Source organism: Parasteatoda tepidariorum, chromosome 6, assembly GCF_982258835.1.
Source record: "Parasteatoda tepidariorum strain Cologne lab strain chromosome 6, Ptep-v5.0, whole genome shotgun sequence".
NCBI classification, from domain to species: Eukaryota; Metazoa; Arthropoda; class Arachnida; order Araneae; family Theridiidae; genus Parasteatoda; species Parasteatoda tepidariorum.
The window spans coordinates 8,301,086-8,328,090 of record NC_141760.1 but is presented as its reverse complement, the minus strand read 5'-3'; the positions used below and the strand labels follow the sequence as shown (position 1 = coordinate 8,328,090).

The 27,005-nt window shown below is 29.5% G+C and overlaps 1 protein-coding gene across 4 annotated transcripts in view; it reads left to right on the top strand.

The window, feature by feature from the left end:
• LOC107449324 (uncharacterized) overlaps nucleotides 1-27,005 on the top strand; it is a 235,323-nt gene that overhangs the window by 63,166 nt on the left and 145,152 nt on the right. For 3 of the 4 annotated variants that reach the window (XM_043048402.3, XM_071179029.2, XM_087165398.1), the window contains exon 2: nucleotides 7,891-7,947. The exons of the other annotated variant lie outside the window; for it this stretch is intronic. The gene's annotated coding sequence lies outside the window, so the exon portion shown is untranslated. The remainder of the gene's footprint in view (nucleotides 1-7,890; nucleotides 7,948-27,005) is intronic. 4 annotated transcript variants of the gene reach the window in all.

Here is a 27,005-nt window from a genome sequence, read left to right as displayed (position 1 = left end):
TATTTATTTATTCAATTTTACAATACAATTGTATAATAAAATATTTCAAATTTAGTTATTTGAAAGGAAAAAATTTTTATTAAAAGAAGAAAGCCTTAAATTAAAATAATGTTTTATGGCCCAATATGCTCTTCGTGTGCGGCATGAATTGAACTTGGCCAAGCATTCAAGGTAAAAATAGTAATTTTTGATCATTTATAATTTGATAATTACTTCGAAATATGAAAATAAATTATTTTATATATGATTTTAGAACCTTAAAAAGCAATTTTTTATAAATTTTGCAAGATTGGCGAATGACACACCGGATAATTTAATTGTTATAAGGTAACTTAGCAAAAAGTTTTGGAATTTTATATCGAATTTTTTTTTCAGTATTATAATGTTATAATGATACTAACATTCTGAATTGTTTTACATCTTGTTGTAAAAAACTAACGAAGACTTTAAAAATGTTGCAATTTGCGAAGTAAAAGGCAATGATAGTATAAATGATTAAAATGTTAAAAAAAAACTATGTAAAAAGAAATATGACGACACGTGCAAAACTTTTATGAAAGCGTTTTCTTTAATGTTTCATTTTTCCGGCATTTACAATTGGATTATGAAGAGAATACTTCGTTAGTAATGACAAATATAATCGAAACAAATTTAGCTTATTGATTGATATATTCATACATTATAAAAAATAGTAAAATTCATTGTTGATAGATAAATAAACTTATAATACTTAAATATTTAGAAATAATTTTAAAAAAACTCAAATTATAGTATATTTTTAGCTATAGAAAATAAAAAGATTGAATATATCTTAATTTTAATATTTTAAATGAGAACGTAAATGCAATTGTAATGAACCCGTTAGAAAAAATATACTCAGAAAATATTTTATATATTGTATCGCTCCATACTATGTTTTGTTTATGTTATATGGCTATAAGTAAATTAAATATAAATATGGCCCGATAACGGGCCCCATTCTCAACACGGGGAGAGTTCCATCCGTGGGGATCGAACTCATGACTCCTTTGAATGAGGGCCAAAGCCCTATCAACCAAGCTACCCCGAACGGGATTTTAATTATGTCTCAAATCGAATTAATTTCTCTGCTTATGATAAAAACGCAGATGATTATGCAAATCTTACATAAGTACGACTACACTTCGCCTAGAACTTATATTGAAATTTCAAACACATAGAGGGTAGACGGAGGCCTTCAAATTAAAAAGAAGAAAAAAAGGAAGCGCTCAAAACAGAGTCATCACCATTCGAACCAAATGTTCATCAAATGACGCGAAGCAGATCCGTCGGAGTCAGGTAACTTTCTGTAGGTTGCAGTTAAGCAAAGTAAAATCGACATAAAAAAAAATCGATCCATCAATTAAGAATTTGTCAACGAGGTGTAAATAAATAAAAACTGAGAAAACTAAATTACTTTGAACGAGAAAGTTTCCATTTCAGACGAAAACCTATAAATTTAAATTAGTACAGTTATGCTGTAGAAGTTTTGACGCAAGCGTGATGCAACAACTTCACACTTACCGCATTACAATTATTGAAAAATATCAGAAATTGTTGATCAAACCAACTCAAGTATCTGTGCATCATTTTTTTTTCTATTTTTGCATAATACTGCCAATTTTTATGCCATCCAAGAAACAATGCAGGATCATATAACATAATCTGGCTTTTGAAGATTTATCTCTCATGCGCTTTATTTATTTTACTTGTCACCAACAGAATTCCAATGCCTTTCATATTTAGCTTATTTTCTGTCCTGAAAATGTTTGAGGTAAATATTACAATAAAAATAGTATCTACTGTGCTATTCAGCTTCTAAAGTAAATTATATAGGAAACTAAATCACGAAGTTTAAACTTTCATTCTAAAATTATGGTAAAATTACCTGCAGTGGTCTGTCCATCCTATTAACCATTTTTCACTTTACCATTCATTTTTAGCCTTTAGGATTTTGAAACCGTTTTCGACTAGTATGGTTAAAAATCCTAAATACAAATCTAAACAGTTTTTTTACCCTTTATAACCTGCATGGTTTCAAAATCTTAAAAAAAATTAACAGAAATCTGAATATAGTTTAACACCTTTATGGTGCTGCCATCTATGCGTGAATGGGTGTATCGCATTCTAATAGCTCATGGTCACAAACTGGGGTGTGCAGGACACTGCAAATTCTTCATGGGTTGAAGAGAGTAGATAAATTATCGTGACGTCAACCCTGGTGCACGAACTTCCGCTCTGTCTGTCACGAGATATAATATGTCTCCCAATACTTGATCTAGGAGTTCTCTAGTCTTCTGTATTAGGTTCAAAGATACATGACTACGGAGTTAAACACTTGTAGTTGTAAAATCAAAATTTAGTCAGCTGTCAACTATCGGAGTCAACTCTTTACGGCACATAACGATTTGTGAATATTTGCATCGCCAGTACTGGTGATAAAAGTCATTTTTTGAGAATTACAGACATAATGATTGTAAATGTTCAGAAATTATTTTTGCAGTACAGTGTTTCCCATGAGGAAATTCAAAGCGTAATCGCTTTTAAAATATCAAAAAATTCTTTTTCTTATCACTTTTCAAATAAGATGAAATTATGAGAGTAATTATTTGTGTTAATATTAAATTTAACTAAACAACGTTTAAAAGTCACAAATTATAAAAATTTTATTTTAAAAAAAAGCAAAAATCAAGAACTCCTTCCCTTATCTATCGCAAAATATTGTTGAATAAAAGGCCATAGGTTCGATTTCTCCTTGAATCATACTAAACATAAACGTATTTCGTGCTTTGACGTGAATTTTTGCTTGAGTTTCATCTCTCTACTGTTTATGATCTTACTACTATACCACATTATTCAAATATTTCGAAAACATCGATTTTTTTTAAACATTCTTTAAAAGATGGTACGTAAAACCGTCCCTGTCGTCGATCTTTTTGATGAAGGTGTACCAATATGAAAACAAAATGAGTTTAGGTTTTAATAAAAACTTTACCATTTGTGATTTTTTACTATTTTTTCCCATTTTTTAAATTGAAATCAAATGGGATAGCTTACTTCTTAATCAATATATAAGGACTAATCATTTAATTAAAAATGAGAAAAGATATATGAACCAAAAAATAAAGATCATTCCTCAACAATTGCAACCATATTCTTTAAGCAATTCCCGAAAAAAAAAACAATCCATTTGTATGAGATTTTCCCGTTTTCCTCCTTCTACACAGGTGTTGACAGTACCATCTGTTGGCTAGTGGTTCCTCATTTTCGCTGGAGACATCTTAGCAATTCAATAAGAAGCATTCACCTCTTTAGTTTGAATAGTTATCTCGATTATTGACGCACTCTTACAAACGTATAAACAATTTAATTTATTAATGTCTTCATTGTTTTCCTCTAACATGCACATAGATATATTCTTTATTTGATCTCTCTTGCTTCTTTGTTAATAAGTTGAGATGGGAAAAAGTAGTCCAAATTTTTATTCTTTCTCTTAAGCTGATAAAATGACTCTGCATTAACTCTTGTTCAAATATTTCCCTAAATCTGTTTGACCTGATAGAAGATAATCCTTTTGAAGCTACACAATTTCTGTTGCCAATTATGTTTTATTTCCTCGGGGAATTCCATCAGACAGACTGATAAATAAATAACATTCGGATAAAATAAATGATAAAACGATAATTTGGAAGCAATATTTTGCTATATTTGCAATTAGAAATTCACTAGGAAATAGTTATATATTTCTTAAATGTATTTCTTATAAATACATTTAAGAAAATTATAACTATTTCCTAGTATAATGTATTTCTTATACGAATCATGTTTTAAGCCAAAATCAATAAAGCCAAGTTGATTGATCTTGCTGCAAAAAGTGAAGATCAAAATATTATTAAAATTAATTTTTATAGCTTTTTTTAAAAAGTAACAGTAAGCAAATTTGAATTATTTTTTAAACAATTAGTAGATTTTAATATTTCTTTTTTCATAACAATAAGTACATTTGATTTATATTTTTTTAATTATTAACTAAATATGAATTGTTTAATTTTTGAAAGAATAAGTAAGCATAAATTATTGTTTTTTGAAAAAATTGAAATTGCTTTGAATTACTGCTTAAGGAATAAATAGAATTGAATTACATTGTTTTTAAGTACATAGATTTGAATTATTGGTTTCTTTAGATTCGAACTATTGTATTTTTTAAATAATACAAAGATTAGAGACATTGTACTTGCTAAACAATAATAAAGATTTGAATTTTTTTTTAAGAATGGATTCATATTCTTCTTTTTTAAAACAATAATGAAATCTTAATTCCTACTTCCTTTTTAAAAAAAAATAAACAGACTTAAATTATTTTTTTAAACAGTACTCCGATTCAAATTTTTGTTTCCTAAAACAATAGATAAATTCAAATTATTTTTGGATTATAATAAGTATATTCCAATTATTCTTTTTATTTAAAAAAAGCGATAAGTCTACTTGAATCATTTAAATTAAAAAGAAGTCATGAATGACTAAAAACCAACAATGTCTAAACAGTCTTATCGTGGCATAAGCATGCATCTTTTATGAATAATTAACTTATATCCTTTGTGTAAACCTTGAAAGAAAACTGATCTATCTTTTCCCAATATTTTTTATATTTCAATCCAATGAAGGAACAGTTTTTTCCTATTTTTAAATGTCTATATTTGTGATACAAGTATACGTAAGCATTCAAAAATTTATGTTAAAAATTAAATTTATAAACTTAAAGCATAGATTTAAAATTCCAAATTTAGTTATTTTCGATAAACTTTTTATTTAAAGCAAGCTTTTTAAATTATTGAATATACTATTCTCCTTCATCCATAAATAACATTTGTTTAAAATTTATGTCTATGTCTTTTCGAATTTAAGTTTCCATTTATTATGAAATACGTGTACTGTACAACACAAAAGCGAAACAATGCAAAATATTTAGAAAAGCAATCAAGTCAAAAATCTATTACATAAGAACTGTAGAACAACAAAGAATAAGGAAATCTCTAAGAACAAATAAAGCAAATAAATTATAGTAGTTCCAATGTCTGCTTTCAATTAAAGTATATTTTAAATTCACTTGAATTTCTACAAACTTTTCAAAAGTATTGTTGACTTTTAACTTTTGGAAATGCAAGCAATTACAATTGGATGTATGTTTTTCCTTTTTTTTTTTGAAATGATCATAATAACAAAAGTTTTTTTTAAAAATATAAATGCGCATATCATTTTTTTTTCTATCCCCCTTCAAAAAAATATTAATTTGAATGTAATATATATAGTTTTGATCGTTATTCAGTCTTTTTTACTTCAATTTAAGGGGACATTACTTCAATTTATCTCCTAACATTTTTTCTTTTAATTTTTTTAACATACTGATAGTCTCCGTTTACCGACCCCAGTAATGCCTTCCTATCAATCATTGTTCATTGTTTAAAGGAATAAGTTTTACACAAACAAACAACATTTTGTTAACAACATATATAATTATTGTAGTTTATGTCCGAATATACTGTCAATATATTAATCGTAATGAAATGAAAAATTACCTGAATTTGAAAAATTACCATCTGCACTTGAAAAAAACATTTACCTGATGAATATAGCATGTAAGACTCAATAAAAATAAATAAATAAGAGAAGAATTAAAATCTGTATCGAAAAAAGGAATTTTAAAATTAATGAAATCATATCACACTTACACCGTGACCAAAACGTATCCCTACAACTTTCGGAGCTCGATAAATATCTATATTAGTGTTAATGTAGTCCCAATTCCTTGCACAAAATGCAGTCTTAGTTAAGCTATTGTAAGCTTATATGTTGTAATACATATAAGTTTTTCAGAGTTTGCTAAGATAAAGAAGCAAAAGGTGGAAACAATTCTTTCATAGGAGGATGAATTTGTCTTTCCGGACGACAAACTATTTAATTTACAGCTGAAACTCAACCCCTAAAATGATGGAATTTTGTCAATTTCTATGGATAGCTTCCCCGGGAGGCAACATTATGTTCCGCGTTATCAAAATGCTGTGTCAAAATCGCCTGCGTTGCTTTGGTAGGCTATTTCAAAAAGAGGCAAACTTCCGTTAGTTTTCCTTGAAAAAAGAATAAAAATCAATTTCCAATATTATAAAATTGAGGTTTTGGAAAAAGATTTACTCCCAAGAGTCCAAAGTATGTATGGCGGGGGAATATTTCTGCTTCCAACAAGATGGTGCTCCTTCTCTCCCCGCACGTGTGGTTCAGGAGCGCTGCAGCAAACATTTACCTGACTTTTTATCGAAGAATGAACGGCCTCCCAACTCCCCAGATCTTCAAAATTCATTAAAACTCGCTTGATTATTTTCTTATGCTCTCCCAATTTAATAACTATAAAATCGCCAAGCTGAGCAAATTCAAGTGATATTGTGGAAAAAGCCGATGGAAGCCGTACGTACCGCATGTGGTGGATTGGAAATGAGACTTAAGCTCCTTCAGAAAGTAAAAAGCTGTATTATTTCAAAGCATTTATTGCAAAGATACTTAATGATTGTAACTTTAATGCAAAGATTCCTTGCATGGCTTGTGTTATATTATTGTAATAAAAATCTGAAAGTGAATAAGAACTTATTGATCACCATGTTTTCTAACTATATTTTTTCGAACATTTATTAGTGAGAGATTACGTTTTAAGTTAAGGAAATTAGTAACCAAAATATTCTGCGCCATTTTGTATAAATTGCAAAAGTTTACGCTACGTTTCCGTGAGAAGTTTAATTTTTATTAAGACCCTATGTTTCCTTTTTCTTAAATTTTCAAGTTAGTTTATGTTGAAGACAAAAATGACCCCAACAATGTGTGAATTTTAAAATACTTTATATTTTATAAGTTAATTTGCGATTTCAAATTAACTAATTCTAAAAATTTAAAAATATTATAAAACATATAATTTTAATAATATTTAAAAATATTATAAAAATATTATAAACATATATATGCATGCAATGACTCAACCTTATTCAGTGTATAATTTTAATAATGTGGATAAATATCTGAAAAATTTAATTATTTTTTTTCCATCACATAAACAACATTTTCCATGAAATACTCAAATTGTATTACTGAATATAATTATAACATATTTTATCTAACTGTTTAGAAAAATATTGTTTAACAAGTTTTGCTTGAATTAAGCAATAATTTAATTTTAATTAATTTTAAATATCTGTATTAGCATGCAAATACTAATTAATAATTATAAAACAAACGCATTAAAATTTAAAAATCTACTATTAGAAAATAAAATGTTGAACATTATCTTTAAAACAATAAAACATCAATAGAAATCATTCCATGAAATATTGTTTTTTATTTGTGACAACGTTTATATTCTTTTCCAAGGGGTGCGACTGCAAAATTCTCCACCGTCTATCCATTTAGATTAATATTTGTCTTTCCTCTTGAGTAAATATGAATTTTAAGTTCAATAAAAAAAGTAATATTCGAAATACCGCCAAAAAATATTTTAGTTTTCCAAAGAATTCGACACCGTACTTTAATCAGCTTCGAAATTGGTATTTTCTTCGAATAATTTTTGAATTTGAAATGAAATGAAATCCTCTGATGAATTAATATTTTTCAAACTGAAGTAATAGTTTTTTTGAAACAATCGGTTACTTTCCGAATAAAAAAAAACTCATATGAATAAGGACATATGCAGCGTTTCGTATTGTATTTTGGTTTAACGGAAAAAGTTAAATTAGTTTTTCTGAAAACTGTCGGTGAACGAAATATGAAACATTTCTGTAGTTTTTTAAAATTAACTTCTTAAAATGGGAATTGCATATATTGTTTATTTTCCAGATTATCTAACCAAATAATAATTGGAAAAAAGAACATCAGACAGATAAACAATATCAGGTAAGTATTTTTATATTTCACCTTTTTTAAGAATTTATTTTATGAATGCTTCTATGAAATCTGTGGACATTATTAAATAATTTTTAATAATTATTTTTTGCTATCGTTGAAAAATTTAAGTTAAACGTAGCATTTTCATTTCAAAACTAATTTAATTTTCGGTAACGTTTTTTTTGTCGTTTATTCTAAGATTTTATGAAGGAAATGTATACAAACATTTATTCGGAAATGAATTACGTTCAGAAGAGACAAAATACGACAAAGCCAGGGAATATTTTTTCAAGTGAATATATTTACTTGTGCTTTTTTGTTATGTTGTATTGTTGTGTTGTGGGCTCTTACTTCACTTATATATCAAAGAAGCAATTGAATTTTCACAGAGAATACCAAATAAACACCCGCAATAACCCATATAAAACCAATCGTGTAGCTAAAATAAGACAAGCTCTATCGACGTCTTAGCAATACTAGCAATAGAGGAATACTGAGTAAAAAACTAACCATTGTCAATATAGCTATCAAAATCAGCAGAACAGCTAGCAGTCAGTATAGTTATTAAAATTAGCAATTTTAGCAGAACACAAAAACACCACACAGATGATTTTAGATAAATTTAATTCATTATTGAAATTGAGCTAAATAACTACAAAACCCTCTGGTGAGCATCAAGAAAAAACCCCATAGTCACAGATAAAAGATTGGTTAAGATTTTCTGTGAGTAAACAATTTCGACAAAAAATTTAATACATAACTACTGCAGAGTATAATGTTACCAACAATATGGTAAAACTTAATGAATTTCTGGCTCTATGTAAAAACGGTAGCTTTTACCGAAGTTTCGGTAGTGTTTACCGAAGAGCTTTGGTAATGAATCTTGACAAATTAATAAAATATTGTTTTTTAATGTGTGATAAACTTTGGAAAATGTGATAAAATTTGCTAATTTTGTTATTCTATCTTAGAGCATTGCATATAAACCATTTATTCTGTAAAATTTACTTTTCAGTTTCGTGTTTTTTACAAATATCAATAAGAAAAATAATTATGAAAGCCAGCATCTTCAGTAAATCTTTTCTATATGAGTGGAAAAATTACCAAATGGATGGAGTTACCAAAAATTACCAAAAGTTTGGGTTTATTTACCAGAATTATGGTTTTATTACCTGAAATGTCATTATCACACAGTAGGGTAATTTTACCAGAATTATTTTCTCTGTGTAGTAATTTTTCAGTATAATTTTAATCTAAATTTAGAAAATCTTTATTATTATTTCCATTTCTTTTTTTTAAATTTAATTTAAAATTTTTGAGAATTTTTTTTTTTATATTTTTAGAATTGAAAATATTAAACTTGAGTTAATAATGGAAATTATTTCTATTGTCTTTTAAATCATCCAAAATTCAATCATTTTTATTAGCACTTTCTTTTTTTAATCCGAATTAATTTCGAATAAAATATAGCTTAAAATTGAAAACAAAATGTTTGATTTATTTCTTTTAGTCAAATTAATGAAGTCCAACCATTCCTATCAAAGACTGATATAAATGATTAAGTTTGAAAATCTTATGTGTTTAGCTAGCTAACTCTAAACAGAAAATTTGACCTGCGAATTTCAATCTGTTTTAACTTTATAAATTCTATAGAAATTGCTCAGTTTGATTCAGTTGAAAAATGGTTCGAAAGATATTTCTTTCACAAATATTAGACTCTTCTTCCTATATGTATGCAAAAGGTCATGTTTCGGTATCATAGATCAGGATTAGGCGTATAAAAATCTTGTACAGTATTGTGTGTATAAATTATATAATTCAGCTAGAGAGCCAAAACACAATTTTAATAATAATGACTGGCATGATAAACGCCAGAGACTTTTTTATAAATCTATTGAAAAGTTTATAATGAAAGGATAATCTTAAGAAGTTGGGACTCATGTTTAATGAACTAACAGAACTAGCAACAATAGGAATTCTCGCTTAAATCGAGGTGATTCCGAATCACGTAAAATAAGCGTAAAATAATCACAATTGTAGCCGGATCATCAAGGTCGGAATAGACGAGTAAGATTTTGTTGTTTTGCTCTCCATTTTTCACTCAAAGATTCTGATACAAAACAAGCTTATTGATCTCTTTTTGTCCAGGTTCATAATTTCTTAAGCTGCAGAGTTTACATACTAACCGTTAATCCTGTAATTATCAATTTGCCGGATACCAGCTCAACACTAGTTATAAAACCAAACAACGAAGAGGAGGTAGATTTTGTAAATAAACCTTTCGGGAAAACAACGTTTAAAAATTACAAATAGCAACATTTAATTGAATCCTATACGCGTTTCGGGGTAAAATGCGTATATTAACATCAGATGATTAGGTAGACCTCAGATACGAACTAACTAAGTTAGTAACTTAGGTAGCTAACTTAGGTACATCCACACATTTACTTAAAATAGTATGGATGGCACGACAGAGATGTTTTCATACGACAGAAATCACCATATTAGTTGTGATAAACATAGTTAAAGAGTAACAATATTTAATTGACAGTGAAAGTTAAAATATTAATGAAAATTGACGAATTTGCTGCTGTGTCATATCTGAAAATCATTTTTTTTTAAATTTTTCATGATCATTTTGTGGCCTATTTTCCAATTATTTCAAAATCATTAATTTTTTTATTTATTTAAATTTTCATTGTTTTTTTTCTTTAAATTTTCATTTTACTCTAGTACCATATTTTTGAAATGCTTGGAAATCCTCGGTTTTTATATTTTGAAACTTTTACTGCCAATTTACTGTTGTTACTTTTTAACTATATATGCAACACCACTGAATGCCTGACATAACCTTTCCTGCCATTCCTGGCACTTTGTTCTTCTGACGACGGTGCACTTAACACTAAAATGCGTTTAGGCTCTTAAAAAATTTATTATTTGTGACTTTTAGACTTTTATTTTAATCAATCTTAATTTTATTACAATAGAATACTTATAATATTCCATGATTGCGAAATGATTCTTATTTTGCTTTACCCCAAAACTCTCAGAATAGAATAAAAGGCGATTGTTTTCACAAAAATGCGTTTCCTTATCTAAATTATTATTCAGTTCATCATAAAAAATTTAAAGAATATTCGAGAAGATTGGTTATAGAAATCGTTTTATTAGTTTTCTAGCTTGTTAAGAAATGCGTTTGTTCCGCTATAGTGTATTGAATATTTATTCTTTTGTAGTATCTGCGAAACTATTTATTAAATCAAATCATCTGGAATCACGTTAAAAGTGTATGAGTTGGATAAGGAAACATACCTAATTACTTTTCTTTGAATGCCATATATTCAAATTTTACTTTTCTGGAAAACAAACCTTTTTTTTACTTGGGTAAAAGGAAAAGAAAATGTTGACTTTAATCTAATTGAAAAAAAAAGTTGCATTTTAAATTATTGCACTCTTATCATCGGAATAATGTTATTTTTTGCATTTATTTGTTGGAATTATTTTTCTGGAGATAAGAGTTTTGTGATGACATTTTAATGTACAGCACGGAAAAGATAAGAAAAAAGATTATGTTTATTACGACGTGAATTTTTAAAATTTTGTACATCATTTCGAATAAAGATGTACCTGCTCGCAGCTAATAATAACTTCAATTAAACGAATACCTTCCGGGTATTTAAAAAAAGTACATTTCCCTTTCTTGTATTCATTGTAACATTTCATTTAAGAATATTTTATATGCAATAACTGTGTCAGATATTTTAAGCCTAATGGAAGATATTTGGTATAGTAATTCGAATCTTTTCGTAAAAGGAATGAATGAAGTGTAAAATTTTATTTCATATTTTTTACGATGGTATGGCAAATTCTTACAATGATGTTGAGTCATTATTACAAGCATATCAATTATTTCTCATCTATGCTTTTTTAATTAGATATGTGTTCCATAAAATTTGCTTTCTTAGAGATGTACTAAACGGTAGAAATTTAGTGATGTAATTCTGCACCGTGAGACTGTGTACATTTTAAAGATAATTATTCTAAATATCAGTTTAAAAAAATAAAATTGGTTTCCTAATTTAATTTATATTAATCGCTGGAATAAAAAAAGTGCTTTGATGCGTGAAACCTTTATAACTCTTATAATTTCTTAATTATCAGTTCCAGCGATTTAGTTTTGAATTCATTTAAATTAGCACTGAAGTACACGCGATCTTATAGATAGGCGAGTATATAATTACAAAACTGCACTTTTTTGCATTAAAACTTTAATAACCATTGAACTATATCTTGTTCATAAGAATTTATTTGCTTGTCCACATAGAAATTTCAAACGCGCCGTTAGATTTAATTAAAAATGCTTCTTCAATGCTTCATCCCTTTATAACTTTTAAACTATTAGTCCCATCTTGAGTTTGGTGTCATTCAGTTTAACGTAAAAATGCTATTAATAAGAATATCTAACTTAATAGTCTAAATAGTAAAGTTCCCCCTTTCTGAACCTTGGCGTAAGCTCACCTGAGGGAAAGGGAAGACTTCAGATATTCATATTGGGCTTAAACAACACTTTTTAAAACAAATCAAGCTTTACTTCACTTATTTTCGTATTGAGCTTTTTCTATGGCACTGGATTATGGACTATGGTCAACTAGAAAAGATTTATTTGTCTTCTTTAATGTTTCGAGCAGGCCAATACTTATTCTTGAATTCTTATTTTGCAAACATTTTATGGTTTATAGGAATTAACCACTATTTTGTAAAATTATTTGAACAAGAACTCATTTCAAAAAAATAATATTCCGATTTGTCTTGGCTGGAAAAAAAATCACAAGTGTTATTTTTATGAGATACGTTTGCTGTTCAGATTATTATGCAAAATAAATGTTAGTAGTTACCAAAATTTGAAAACATTTCATGGTTTATGGCAATGAACCATTATTTTGCATAAAAATCTGAGAATCTTACCTATTTCATAATAATAATGTTTCCATTTGTTTTGACCGAAAAGAAACAAAAAAATTATTTTTATGAAATACGTTAGTTTTAAGATTAATATACACAATAGTGGTTAACTACCATAAACTATTTTGAATAATAATCTGAATAATAAACGTATTTCGTAAAAATAATATTTCTGTATTTTTCGATCGAAAAAAATTAAAACTAACAAAAATGCATAGTAAATACATAAAATATTCATTTAACAGAATTAGTGAGCTAAATAAAGAGATAATATCAGTTTCTGATACCATCACATCTCTGGATAACGCGTGTTACTTTTTTACAATTAAAGCTTTCGACGCAATTATTTTTAATTTCATTTCCTCTTCGGCAACATTAAAAACAAGCATTTTACAAGGGAAATTTTAAATTAATAATGTGTGAGTAAATATTTACATAAGGTGTATTTTTTAAAATCAACCTTAAATACAATTATTCAAAAAAGGAATGAATGTTGACATTCGGATTTTGAAAAATAACATTGATTTAGAGATTAGATTTTCATAGTGTACAGGTAAGAAATAACATTAATGTAATTAAACTTCGACAATTTATTTAAATCTGTATTATATTTTCCTCTCTTAATTTACACACTTTTGTACGCAATTCAAAAAGAACATTAGGGTAAATGGATGTCCAAATGAGAAACAACGACTCTTTAAAATTAAAAATATAAAAGAAAAACGTATTCAAAACGGAGAAATATACAACAAAAGGCATCGCGTTAACATAATAAAACGTTACAAATTAATTTACGGATTGAAGAATATTTGTTTTAAATCTTAAAAATGTATTTGAATAATAAAGAATGTTAGGAATAACTTAAGACATTAAACTTTTATACATTTACTTTGATTTAGTTATTGCGCTGTTGACTCAAAGAATTCAAATAATTCTATTAAGGAATGTGGGAAATGGAACAACAGAACTCGGAGGAAAAAAAATTAATGAGTTATTTTCTGGAGTTAGATCAAACAAAGGAGAAGAAGCAATTTTTAGTTTATTTTCGAACGGAGCATAATTTAACGCAAAAGTATGAATATTGAAAAGCATTTTTCGTGAATAGACCAAATGAGGTTCCTTATTTTCAATTTTCGAAAAAGAAAACTGTTCTCCATTGGAATGGATTTTTAAAGTGAAATATGTGATACAATTGCTTTATGAGCGTAAGAATATGGATCGAGGGTAATTTCTGAGAAAAATGCGAGCGTTGAATGCAGAATATCCGTATTTTTATTTATAGATCCGGAAAGAAAATAAATTCATCATAAGCAACTCGTTATTTAAAATGATTTCTTCCGGATTGTGAAATAAATTGAAACAGTTGTTTCATTTGCCAGAAAAGGAATTTGTCGAATGTTTTAATTAGTGTTGCTGGGATCAGATTTATAACCTTGCAAGCATACTTTTCTTTTGTTAAGATATGTAAGCAATCATGCAAAGATAGACACGGCAAGTGTTAATGATTTAATGATATATGTTAAATGATATTTAATTTAAAAAAAAAAAAAAAAACATTTTCATCATATAACAGAAAATATGAAATTGTAAAAATTAATTCTGTAAGTAATTCTATAAAAAACTGTATTAAACTGTATTAAGTTTAATATTCTTCAGAATCTTGTGGTTATTTTAAGCCAAGCTGTGAAGTAGGTGATTGAAATGGCTTATTCCAACTACTACTTCATATTTTATTTTCTTATGAACTTGACTTCAATTTATGAATTTATGGAATTGTGGAAATATTATAGTTCTTTTCGTTACGGATGACGCTATTTTGGCTCCGAGTAGCCAAGTTCATCAAATTTGATAGTTTAAAAAGCTTCTTACAAATACCTTCTCTTATTTTCTAGACTGAAATAATGTTTCAAAATGTTGGAAAATTAGTAATATTAAGTAATTAATTATTACACTAAAGAAACAAACAACATGAGATTATTAATGTTAACTAATTAACAATTATTCTTAGTATTACATAATTAACAATTTCAAAGTACCAATTTTATTTCGTGCAATTAAAAGACTGTTGATTTAAAAGTACATTTTGTACTATGACATAACAGCTAAAGAAATAAATATTCAAAAAGTATGTTTGTACAAAATATAGAAAAAGAACTGATGATAAATATCTAGTTTTAAAAAACATGAATGTGTTCTTGCTAAAAGGAAAATTAGTGATTATTCATGAATTGGAAAACAATTACAAATTATACATTCATTTGCATACCTTAGTATCAAAGAGTTTCCTTATCAATAGTTCAACTAAACTTAGGCTGTAAAGTATTCAAACGTAATGAATTACGTTTTTGATAGGTAGTAATTTGAACGATTGTCTCAAAGATCGTTTTGAGTAATATTTTTGTTTACTTACTAATTATAAGCCTTTGTCTAAATAATATTTTTACAATCAAAATCTTGTAACATGTAAGGCATGATTTTTAACTGAGCCAAATTTTTTCCAACTGACTGAACTAACTTTTACACCAACTAGTGCCCTCTGGGTATTTCACAGCAACAGGAACTATCCTTGGGTTTCGGTGTAATAAAACACAACTTTAGCGTGAAATAGTTACCACCATATTTTATGGTGTTCTGATACACGAAATGTTTTTGCAATGTAGTCGTTTTAGATCCTAAAATTGTTTTCACGTATATTGTTTCCTTTATAGATCTCAAAACCTCTATAGATCTCAAATTATTAGCAAAATTTCGATAGATCTCAAACAATTAACAATATGAATTTTAAACAAGCCTCTTTCATATTCTTGAAATTGCTTTGGGGACAATTTAAAACCAACAATATAAAAAATTCTATAAATGGAATTTAAAAAAAAATGAGTATTTTTATGCATCGAGGAGTTTTAATTTTTCTTAATGACACTTATAAAAAAAAGCTGAAAACAAGCTAGAGTTTTTTTTTTCAAAATTAATTGAAAACTGAATTTTAATAAGTTATATCAAATATAAGAAAAATTTCATTTTTTTTATGAATTTTAAATTTGTTTAAAATGTTTCATAGGAGATTTATGCACCTTTTAAAGATAAAAATTCGTTGCATAAAAATTTATATAAATCGAAGATTTAGAAATTTGGCTCTTGTTTCTAAGCAGTCAATGTTTCGAGTTATTAAGATTATTTATAAATATTATTTATTTTATAAAATTTATAGATATTTATTTTTGAAGGAAAAATTTACTCACATCTATTTAAAGAAGAAGAATGAAGCGCATAAAAGTATTACCTGTATTTTAATAAATTAAAAAGAAGTTAAAAAAATTATCTGTATTCTATACATTAAATGTAATTTTCAAAACTTTTCTCAAAACATGACCTCATTAAATTATTTTGATTGAACATTTTAGTTCATTATTACTAACAAGTACTGAAACTGATATGTTATAAATGGATGATAAATTTTCCAGTAATTTAATTGAGTGTACTTCAGGCAAAAAAAGAAATGTTTTTCTATTTCCAGAAATTAGGTTAGAAATATAGGCTATGGGAAGATAATTACTCTGTTCGACTATTTCTGGAGTAGAAGGGAGCGATTAACTTTGCTTCATTTTAATCCTGAAATCAATAACTGTTTCCGTTAATTAGAACGATACGCTAATTTTGGTAAGTCGATTCTTATATAATGATGCAATTTACCACATACGGCTAATTATGCAATTAAACAAATAATTAATGGACAAACTGTATTATCAAACTTTTAACTAAAATTCAGGCTTTTGTCTTTTTGGAAATAAAGTAATTTTTTAAATTTAATAATATTTCGAATGAAAACTATTTCCTGATTTTAAGGTTTTTCTCTTCTAAATTTATAAGCTTCAATATTTTATAAGTTTTGCAAATTATAATGGCTAATTTTGCGCACATTATAATCTCTGTAAAATAGTTTGCAAAACGAGTAAAAGTACAATCACTTAAAGCAAAAGTAAGGAGTAAAAAGTACTAGTTTAGATAAGCAACGAATGAAAAGTAGAAGTACTAAAGAAAAAAGTGGTGATTTTTAAGTACATTTAAAAGAAATCGATGATTCAAAGTGATTTAAACTTTCATTAATAACCAAAAATGTCGAACAACATATAATACTTCAGCTGATTAAAATTTATAAGAGTGAGTTGTAAATAAATACGCTTACTTTATGTGTAAGATAATTTCAATTCAAAAGGGGCGTCGCTAAGTTCTATCTTTAAAGTTAATGGTATGATTAACTAATATATTAGTATATTATAACTCGAAAAAGAAATAAAGAGTTTTTGATGTATTTTCATCCAAGATAAAAAAAATTAAAATAAGTTATTATTCTAATATTCTATTCTTCAATATTCTTATCTATAAATTTTTTGAGGAAAATGAAAAAAAATCTATTTAGATGAGCGGTAAAAGTTTAAATATTTCAAAGACTACAAATCCACTAATCAAATATGCAACTTAAAGAAAAAACTATTTGATAGAAAAATGTGTCCCTGAAAAAAAAATGATCATGATCGCTTATGCTGATACCCAATACAACTCCAACAGTTTCCCTGCATGACTTACCGGCCACTCCAAATCCTCTAAAAACAAGTATTCACTACATCTAGTATAACCCACCTAGGAAGCTTTGCTACTACTGAGGAATAATTCCAAAAAAGCTACCGAAAACTTACACAGTTGTTCATACTTAAAACAGTATGATGCACAGTATACTGTGTGATCACAGTAGACAGCACACAGCTGTCGAAATAATAATAGTCTGCAAAAATTTAATAGATGTGTATGAACTATCCTTTTTTCCAAATTTTTTTGAAATAGTATACAGTCATTAATCTTAGTTCAGAGTTGTTTCAATGCACATTTTTTCTCATTCTGAAACTTTTCCTTCAAATTCTTCTGATCAATTTCCTTTCCTACGTTTTTCGAAGGATCAGCTGATCAGCTGAAAATAGATACTGCTTATTCTATATTGAAAGATGGGTCATATACTACTCGAATAATCAATCAACGACACTTTCAGTAGTCAAATTGTAAAAGAACCAACCCTTGTTGTTGAATGAAGAATCTAAGCATCGTTTCTGACTCATGGCGAAGCTAGTCAGGTATTTTATTTTTCTCTAAGCAATTATAACCTTTAGGAAGCAGTTCTGGCTCCCAGTTCCTCATGATGTGGAGAAGAGAAATTGATCTTGTTTAGACGCTTTCTCGCAAAAAACGGACATTACTACATGGAAAGACACCAGCAACCATCTTCCTCAACGCGTCAGCCCATTTATTACCATTTCTAAAAAGAATCAAGAACCAAATCAGCCTTATTCACCAGTTCCGACTTATTTAATGAATGGTTCACAATTCAACACGTCCCATATGTTTGGATCATAAGTGACGTCAATGAAATAAAATGAGACACGTTGCATACATTCACTTTTACACTTGTGGATCTTGCGCTACGTAGTATACAACAAATAGATCTATCACCTTCGGAGTGTTTTAATTTTTTTAATTTTTTATTTTTTTGCTTTGATATGGATTATATTTAAGCTGTGAATACCCGATTTTACCATATTTGATAGTTGGCAAGTTTCTTACAAATACCGTTTCTTGAGCCGTGGTTGCTCAGGGGATAGAGCATTCGTCGTCCAATGAGGTGAGCCAGGTTCAAATCCCAGTGATGACGAGTCGATACGAATTCCATCGCATCCGGCTCACATCGATCACAGTGCTGCACGGGTTAACACTTTTAAGTCAGTTGTAGATGGATCACGGGTTGGAGTCAGGCTAACCGTGGGAGGTTTTCATAGTTTTCTTTTCCATATAACGCAAATGCGAATTAGTTCCATCAAAAGAAGTCCTCCAGGAAAGCAAATTTCCCCCAATACTTGATCCAGAAGTTTCCCGGTCTTCTGGACTGGATTCAAAATTACTGGGTTACGGAGTTGAACATTAGTAGTTGTAAATCCAAAATTGGGTCGGCTCTTCAATGACGATTATAAAATGAAATACAGTCTCTTATTTTCAAGACATGGGATTTTACTCCATCATTTAAGGTTTCTTTTATGTGCAAATGGTTCTACTTCCTACCAAGTTCAAAGATATCAAGTTTTCAGATTCTAGTTTCAACCAAGTTATATTAGCTTAAACCTTGTAGTTTTAACACATGCCAAGTCTTAAACGCGATACAGCCAACTAAAAGTCCTTGCACGTACCGCAGATTTGAACACTCACTGACTGGAATTCTCTTTACTGTAAGTAACACAATGTGTTAGATAATTACATGGTTGTAATATAAGTGCATTAAACTGCATATCTGAATATCGTTCAAACACTGTAATATTTTTTGTAAGTATTTTTTATTTATAAGTTGAAAGGAATATCCAAAAGGAGGCATTTCAGAAAATTAAAAAAAAACATATGTTAATATTTGTTTTAAAAAAAGATACATTTACGTTGCACGCTTTGTGGTATCGGGTATCATTCTTTTCGAAATAAATACTCGTATAGAAGAACACAAATTCTATTGAGGGGCAATAAGAAGAAAAATAAAAGCTAAAACTGAATATTTGTGAGAAAAAAAGAAGAAAGTATTTTCTCTTAAGACCTGCAATAACAACGAAATCGAAACTTAGTCTTAATTAAGGGCCGAATCGCTAAGCCGGGCTGAAAGACTCGCCCAATCAGATACCTCGATTTGTTTCTCTTCAACTTGTTTCCCTTACGCTGTTTTTCTAAAGACGTTGATAAATTCTTTTTATCGCGCCTTTTATTAAGAGAATAATGCAAAAAAACGCTACGTTTTTTGCTGTTTTTATTAATTGGGTAATTCTTTTATTGTAAATATGAATATCTATAAAATCCGAAATGAAGAAAAAAATTTTATTATTTCTCTCTAATTTTTATACTTTTGTAAGTGGAAAAAAATATTTTTTTAGTAATCTAAATATGCTAATTATTTCTTTCTTCATTGTATGCAGTATATATGCTGTATGCTTAGGGGCAAAAAAATTATTGCAATAAAATACTATCTTTATACATATCTTTATACTATCTTTATACCGATTACATATTAATAAAAATACTTGTTTGTAAATATTATTAATTTTTTTTAAAAAAAATGACGTTCATTGACCTACAACACACTAATGGCATCTACTCTCACCCTTATATTTAAGGCCTAAATCAGAAAAATTAAGAATTATTAGCATTGAACTATTAGGTCCAATTAAAAAAAAACACAAGGCCGGGGTAGCCTGATCGGTAGGGCGCTGGGCCCATGTCCGAGAGTTCGTGGGTTCGAACCCCGCCGGCCGAAGACTCCCCGTGCAGTTGGTGACTGATGCACGTTAAAATTCTGTCGAGTCGTGAAGTTCTCCATGTTCCCATAGCAAATCAATACCTCTGGGGGTACTGGATTGGAGATCGATCGTGCTCGGATTCAGGTCAAAATTACGATCTGTGGATAAATGAATGGATGTATGAATGGGTCCACCTTATAAACAGGAGTGACGTATGGTGTGGCAGAAGTAGAATTCTTGGACATAGATGGCGCCACTGAGAAACAAGAATCACACACTCTGCCTTAAATTTGCTCGGTTTCACCAAGCAGGCTTGCCCGTGTGGCAAGTGGCATTAGAACCAACCAACCAAAAAAACACAATTGGACACAAATAAGCATGAATGGAGCTTTGATAGAGAATTATTGATAGAAAAGTAATATCGTGATTATTGTGTGCGATTGGCAAGAGCTTTCCCTTTAACGCTTTGCTTTGAAATACACTGGTTATCATAAATTAAGGAAAATTCACAAAAATCGCGATAACTCAAGAAATTACACATGGAATTTTATGAAACTTACCCACAATATACAACACATAGTAAGGTATTAAACAACATAAAAAGAAATTATCAGACATTAATAGTAGTATAGAAATTAGCACATGTATAAAATAAACAAATTGGAAGTATCGGTTTGCAATAGAAAAAGTACCTTTAATATGGAATATGATTGCCTCTAGAAGCAATACAGCACAAACAGCGATGTGTGATGCTTTCAATTATGCGGTCTATCAGTTCAATAGGAAGTGAGAGCCATTGCTCTTGTAAAGCAGTTGCAAGCGTGGCAAGGGTCTGAGGGGGCGGATTGATGGCAGATACACGCCTCCCTAGAGCATCCCAAACGTGCTCGATAGGATTCAAGTCCGGGGATCGAGCTGGCCACTCCATGCGAGTAATTGTTTCCTGTTGAAGATAATCATCAACAATGCGAGCTCTGTGTGGTCTTGCATTATCGTCCTGTAACAGGAAGCAATCACCAATTGCCCCGGCATATGGGCGCACATAAGCATCAAGGATGTTGTCTCGATAAACCTGAGCATTCACGGTTCCCCTTGGAAAGACATGGAGGTATGTGCGCCCTCCTAAGGATATGCCTCCCCAAACACAGACACTGCCTCTTCCGTATGCATCTCTTTCACGGATGTTTGATGGATGATAACGGGTCCCAGGTTCTCTCCATATCAAATAACGTCTACTGTCACTTTCTAGACTAAACCTGGACTCATCCGTAAAGAGAACAGGCCTCCATTGATCTGACGTCCAGTGGACATGTTGTCGGGCCCACTGCAAACGGTCTCTCCTATGGCGTGATGTGAGCGGCACGCAAATGGCTGGTCGTCTCGCATACAGACCACCTTCGTGGAGCCTTCTGCGCACAGTTGACGTTGACACCAACCTTCCGGTGGCTGCAGCAAGAGAGGATCTAAGATGTGTCGGAGTAGCGGTTCTATTCCTGCGTGCACTTAATGTCAAATATCGGTCATCGGCACTGGTCGTAACAGTTGGCCGTCCTTGACTGAACCTCCTAGATGCCGAATCTGTGGTTTGAAATTGCCTCCAAAGTCTATGAACCACAGATGGACTCACATTTAGCCATCTGGCCACTTCTGATTGACTCTGCCCTGCCTCTAGTCTCCCGATGGCTCTCCATCGTAGTTCTTCAGGCAAATGATGCCTAGAGGTCATTATTACGAATTGGCTATCTCAGATTTTCAATGTCGCAATCACAGTAAAATTTGTGTGCTTTCTCTCAAACTTGGACTTTTATGCTCCAGGCAGATGACGTAAGCCGAGTGCAGCGCCACTAATTTGCATATTGCAATTTTACTCAGCTACTCTTAGTGGACAACATATGCAAATTTTGCACGGTTTGGCTTACTTTTGAAAGAGTTATCGCTATTTTTGTGATTTTTCCTTAATTTATGATAACCAGTGTATATATATATATATATATATATATATATATATGTATACTTCCACTTCCTATGTTAAACTAATTTACCGTTACTATTTCATGGGAATTTTGACTTGTAGATACAATACCTTCTTCAAATACATTTTTCATTTCCTCAAAAAATAATTCTCTCTAAAGACCTTTAATGAACAACGTTGTCTTTTACTTATTCAATCATCTCTACAAAAACGGAAGAAAACGAAACACATAAAAGGCGCAAATGCACCTCATCAATTTCTAAAGTCACATCAATCGATCAATACAAAATACTTTCTCGATGATCAACCATTAAGGAGATTGATAGAGTTCCCTTGGGTTAGATTTCCGGGTGTGTAACCGTAATGTGGTGAGACTTAAATAGGACCAATTTTTCTATCAATATCTGGCATTATCTTTCATTAAAAAATAAACGAACATAATAGAAACATGGCCACCTGAGTCCAATAGATTGATACAACTTCATACAATGTTTTTTATTATTATTTTCAATTCAATGGCTTCTTTCTTTCTTTCTTTCACTCATTCTTAGCATAAATCCATAATTATCTTTTGTTGCATTTTCCCCATTTTGCTTAATATTAGTTCAAATTTATTTAGGAAAATATATTTTGAAATTGTATAATATTCCTTCTTTATTGGGAGGGATGGGGGCTTGATCACCCCTCGTTGCTTGAAGACAACATGATCGAGAGATACCAGATTGTCTGGGAAATTAGAATGACTGCTGACGACATTGCTACAAAATCATTGGTCATGAAATTGTGAAGCTTTAACTTCCATGATTTCTTGCCCACAAGTGTCTTATCGCAAAAATGTTTTTTTTTCTGTAATACAAAGTCGAAAAAATTCATAATTTAATCGTCCATTTCTCGTATAATTTTGGGGACAAGATTTGCCTAACGATAAAGTTCCGTAAATTTACGTTATTAGAGTATTACCGTAAACTTAAAGTGTATTTTTACGGGTAGAGTCTGTTTATACACGTAAGATATAATTTTTATTGTAATTTAAGAGCCGAAAAGAAGAACGTTTTAAATGGCATATATTAGTGGTATGAACGTGTTAATTGTATGAGTTTTTGAAAACCAGGATAGAAACATCACCTTGTTACTTACAAAACAAGCTTTGGTCATACTGTTGTACCAAACAACAATCACCAAATGTGTTTGAAAATCTGCTGAAACCAAGATAACGAATGTTAATCATAACCTCTAACATAACTATTAAAACTCGCTCTTACCGTAACATTAGTATAAAATAATCTTCATAAAAATGCGAATCTAAATGACGTCACGATAGCAACACGGTTAGGGAGGTTAAAACAATCGAATTCCGTTTAAAATGCCATTTAACTAAACTAAACAATAAAGTCATGCTACTCCATAAAATTCATGCGACTAAACAAGTATCATATATCTATTAAATTAGTATACTTTTTTTTACTATTTTTTCAATTCTTTCTTCTTATTACCCGCAATGGCCTAGTGGTCAAAGGCATTGAGCTACTTTATCTGGGTGATGAAGATCTGGGGTTCGTTCCTCAATGGCGGCTCGAAATCCACCCAACGTTATCGATGGATAGCAGCTTCTGTGGGAAGTTAAGTCAGCCTGCGTGTAATGCTGACCACATTATGCCGTTGGCCTCGAAGTGATGGAGAATTTTTTAAATCGAATTTTGTTTCACGTACGTTGTCCATTTTCTAACAAAGATGCTTCTTTTGTAATTTTATGATCTCTTCTTTAAATGAAGATCTCTTACGTCACAATTAATCTTGTTTTTCAGACTATTTTGCAGACCAATCATTCGACCGTTTCGAATACGGACATAGTTTATGGATTGTTTCAAAAGTTCGATTATTTTGAATGGACATAGTCTTTTTTTATGCCAAAGATAGAGGGTGTGTATGTTGTTTGTATGTTTATGAACAAAATTCTATACTAAGAAATATTGTATAGATGCATCCTAAAATTATAATTCTTACTTTATATTTTGTTGTAAAAATAATTTTACTGACTGTTATGAGTGTCATACCCTACTTTAGTTATGAAAAAATGTATATAAATTAACAAATTAATTAATATATTAATTTATTATAAATATTAATAAATTAATGCATAAATTACTCTGATTATATAATACTTATACTAATCTGAATACTATCTATAACAATTAGTATGCAAGAGCAGCGATGGCTGAGTGTTTAAGGCAGAGGGCTGTAATTGTGAAGCGCTGAGGTTCGATCAACAGTAGCTGCTCGAAGCCCACCGAGCTTCATATTGATGGGTACCCGCTTCTCTGGGAAGTAAAGGTACTTACTTAAAGGTACTTGAAGTAAAGTCTTGTCTGGGAAGTAAAAGTGCGTAGTGCTGACTACATTGCCACAATTATACCATTGGTCACGAAATCATCTCCCATGACCTCCTGGCCTACAACAGACTGTTGCGAAAATGTTTTACTTTTATTAATATATAAATTAACCTAAATAATAAAAATGAAGGTGATTTTTTTAACACCAAGCAGCATAAGAGAACATAATTGGTTCCTGGGTGTAGTAAAACACCAAGATCCAAGAGTTATGTTTGGCTCTCACTACACCACTATGATGTAAAGTAATTGCTACCATTTTTGGTGTTTGGAAACTCTAAATGTAACCAGTTTTAAGCATACGAGATGATGGACAATATAAAATCCCATGACCATGGTTTAATTTGAACCACTATCAGCAAATTTGAAACATAACATTGAAACATAAAATTTGGTTTAACATTGAAGTAATTTATTGAGAGCAAGTGACCTAAATGAACATGTTAATTTGAAAAGCTTTTTCTATCACTAAAATCAGTATTTATTGTAATATGCTTCTAATATCGATGTCGGTAAAACAAGTTAAAACTTAACAAAATACATTTTTCACCATCTGATGTCGAGATTTTTTCCTCTTAATATTATTAGTTCTATTGTTTTCGTTCTCTATGAGCATTGATCGGTAAAAGCATTATATGGCCACACCCTATTACCATAAAACTCCACTTTGGGTATTAGCAGCAGCTGTTGCCTATGGCGTTTCATCACATCTTAGATATATTTAATGAGAATTCTAAGCAATGAATTAGGAGAATAAGAAATAAGAGTAGCAATTCATTAAAATATTGCTTCTTTCTAATTATTGTTTTTTTTAAAATTTATTTTATAGTCTCTAAGAGAAATAAGCAAAATTTATCTGCAAAGACTGTACAAACATTATGAAGCTCTTGAAAGTGGTGAAATTATCAAGAAATCAAGCTTTCTATCAGCCGAATTCAAGAGATGAAAGTAAAGGCTGCCCATTAATAAAGTCACTCTTTTTTTCAAATATTTTGTATCACTGTTTTTGATAAATACTGCGTTGAGTAAATATGAGAAAATAATCAAGGAGAAAAGTAATAATCTAAGTGAAGTTTAATCTAGAAAAAAATCGTAGCAGAACCTTATATGCCAATCTATTTGGGCTTAAAACAAAATATTTGTCATCATCTTTAGAAACAGTATTAATAGCCTTTATTTTTATAGTATCCTTCCATTTGTGTGTTTAAACTACAAAATAATTTAAAAATTTACTGTTTTTTTATTAATTCAAAATATTAATGATATTAGTTCTTTTTTTAACTGGGTTTGTATCCGAATTAAAGCATGAAATAAATAAGTTTAGAACATGATATTCTTGTTTTCCTCTTTGAGAGTTTTAAGTGAAACTTTAAATGTTTTTTTTTTCTTCGAGATAAATCATCACGTTTTTTTAAAGCTAAAAACAAATATTTTAAGAAGAAAATCCCCTTTAAATTTAGAATATTTTTTTTAAATACTTAAATGGAGATATAAAATCCATCAAATCTGACAACAAGGAAAACTGCATGGATAATGAACGCCAGGGCTCGCCTCTAGCTGTTGCGCTATGTACACTAAAACAAGTTAAAAGCAAAGTAAAGACTAAAATATGTACTTTTTCTAAGATTAACTAAAAATGCGACAGTGTTTATATTAACAAGGGAAGAATTTAATTTTACTATAAGTTTTCTTTTAATTTTTCCCCCTTATTGCATTTAAACTCAATCTTGTTCGTAAGCTCTCAATCATTGTACTAAGGTAAAGTTTGCTAGAAACTTTAAAATGTGTTGCAGCATGTTATTTTTTAAAATATGATGCAACCTTCACCTTATATGGTGATCCGTATAATATACACGAACGCGAATACGCCATTCGCAGAAAAGTTTTCACCATCGCAGAAATTTTTTTATTATTTCTAAACAAATAACCAGCTTCTTCAAAGAAGGTTTGTCTTTTTCGAATTGGTAAGAAAAAAATTCGTTTTTACTCTTCTTCCTACCAATGAAATCGCGATTTAAAATTACATTCCATGATTTAAAGTCACACATTCCTATTTACGTAATACAAGATCGCGCATCGTGTTTCGTATTTTCACGATTTTATATTAAATATCGCATTTCGTACTCACGCAATTTAAAAAAATAAATAAAATCGATATTTTTAATAAAACATTGATAACATTCTGTAGATGATTCCTAAGTGCAATTATTTTTTTTCTCAAATTCCATGTATTTTTTTAATTATTTAAAAGTGTTTTTGCACATAAAAATTTTGGATTTCAAATTTTTTTTTTTTACACTTTCAGCTTTTTTAGTTTTTTACGAGCTTATCCCTGTAGTATTGATCAATATAGAGTTCTATAAAAACTAAACATTTTAATTTCGCCAAAATGAAGTGGCAACGTAATGGTTGAAACTAGTTACAAGAGTTACT